Raw genomic sequence first — 2,556 nt, 5'->3', positions numbered from 1 at the left:
CTAAATAAATAAATATGGTGGCTCATGCCTGTAATCCCAGGACTTTGGGAGGCTGAGGTGGGCAGATTACGAGGTCAGGAGATCGAGACCATCCTGGCTAATATGGTAAAACCCCGTCTCTATCAAAAAAAAAAAAAAAAAGATTAGTCAGGCATGGTGGCACCCACCTGTAGTCCCAGCTACTCAGGAAACTGAGCCAGGAGAATCATTTGAACCAGGGAGGTGGAGGTTACAGTGAGCCGAGATCATGCCACTGCACTCTAGCCTGGGCAACAGAGTGAGACTCCATATCAAAAATAAATAAATAAACAAACAAAATAAAAAATAAAATGACTCCCAATAAGCCCTACCTCCTGTCATGCTTTTGGAACATCCTTGCTCTTGATTATCAGCTACACCTAGCAACTCACTTCTAATGGATACACTATGGCAAAAGGGATGGGACATAAATTCCAAGATTAGGTTACAAAAAGCCTATGACTTTAGCATTACTTCTCTTCCCTTTCCCATCCCCTTCTCTATCCTCCTCTCCCTCCCCTCTTCCCTGTTCCTCCCCCTTCTGTTTTCTCTCTCTCTGAGAATCCATCTGCCATGTTCTGAGCTCCCTTATGGAGAAGCCCATGTGGCAAACAACTGAGCAAGGTCCCTGGCCAATAGCCAGCAAGCAACTGAGGTCCTCAGTCAAGCAGCCTATGAGTAGCTGAATCATTCCAGCAACCATGTAAATGAACTTGGAAACAGACTATTCCCAATTGAGCTTTCTGATGAGACCACAGCCCTGGATAATACCTAATTGCTGCCTTATGTGAGACCTTGAGGCACAGGCACCCAGGTAAGCCATGGAAGAATTCCTGAAACACAGAAATTGTGACATAATAACTGGTTGTGAAATAAAAATGTTAAGCTTCTATGTTTGGGGGTAATTTGTTATACACACACACACACACACACACACACACACACACACACAATTTCCAGTGTGGGTTCAGAAGGGTGGTTGGTGGCTTGCCCATCCTATTCTGGTGCCCTGACACTTAAAGCTCTCACCCAAAAGTGAAACATGCCACTTCTACTTGTGTTTCAGTGGTCAAATAAAGTCACATAGTGATAACAACATTCTAAGGGGGTTAGATGAAAATAAATGGAATATTTGTGAACAGCCTGGAGGATTCTACAATAGCACCTGCCTGGAAGGATTATTGTGGAGACAAGGCCTACAAACTGCTGTAGAGCCAGGCATGGTAACTCACACTTGTAATCCCGGCACTTTGGGAGGACAAGGCGGTCAGATCACTTGAGGCCAGGAGTTTGAGACCAGCCTGGCCAAAATGACAAAACCCTGTCTCTACTAAAAATACAAAAATTGGCTGGGCATGGTGACTCACGCCTGTAATCCCAGCACTTTGGGAGGCCGAGGTGGGCACACTGCCTGAGGTCAGGAGTTTGAGACAGTCTGGCCAACATGGTGAAACCCCGTCTCTACTAAAAATTAAAAAAAAAAATTAGCCAGGCATGGTGGTGCGTGCCTGCAATTCCAGCTACTTGGGTGGCTGAGGCACAAGATTTTCTTGAACCCAGTAGGTGGAGGTTGCAGTGAGTCAAGATCGTGCCACTGCACTCCAGCCGAGACAACGAAGTGATACCTTGTCTCGAAAGAAAGAAAGAAAGAGAGAGAGAAAGAGAGAGAGAGAGAGAGAGAGGGAGAGAGGGAGGGAGGGAGGGAGGGAGGGAAGGAGGGAGGGGAGGGAGGGGAGAGGGAGGAAGGGGGGGGGGGAGGGGGGGGGGGGGGGGGGGGGGAGAGAAATGGAGAATGTGGAAGGTGTTTACAACAGTGCCTGACACTGTTCCTGCCCCTCCCCAAGTGCTATCTACCATTCCTTTTTTACAAGTCTTCACTTGAAAAAATTTGCAGACATTACTGAATCTGAAAATCTTTTGCATTTAAAAATCTGGACAAATCTGGGATTGCTATAGACAAGCATTTCTCAAGTGAGACACACCAGGATCCTCCTGATTCACTATTTTCTAGCTGCACTGGCATTTTTTTCTTTTCCTCAAACACACCAAGCTTGTTTGGATTTTAAGACCTTCGCCCACCATGCATATCCCTCTGTCTCCAACTCTGGCCCCACATCTCTTAACTGGCTCTTTCTCATCCCTGAGGGCTCAGAGAAGCATTTCCTGACCTTCCCATACCCCCATCACCATGCTTTATTTTCTTCATAACACATATTATTATCCAAATTATGTATTTGCTTGCTTATTGTTTTACTTTCCAAACCAGAACTTCATGTGACCCAGGACTTTCTGTCTTGTTCACAGACATATTCCCAGCATCTGGCAAAGCTTTGACATATACTTGATACAAAGTAAATGTGTGTTCAAAGAATAAAAGAACAAAAGATTAAATGTATCATCTCCACCCACAACTGAGCCATCATTCCTTGTGAGGCATTCTCAAGTAATTGCCAGATTTTACAAAAGCCTGGCTTAAAAAAAACTACAGGTTGGAGGGCTGGGCCTGGTGGCTTAGGCCTGTAATACCAGCACTTTCGG

Source organism: Piliocolobus tephrosceles, chromosome 16, assembly GCF_002776525.5.
Source record: "Piliocolobus tephrosceles isolate RC106 chromosome 16, ASM277652v3, whole genome shotgun sequence".
Lineage (NCBI taxonomy): Eukaryota > Metazoa > Chordata > Mammalia > Primates > Cercopithecidae > Piliocolobus > Piliocolobus tephrosceles.
This window is presented reverse-complemented; position numbering follows the sequence as displayed.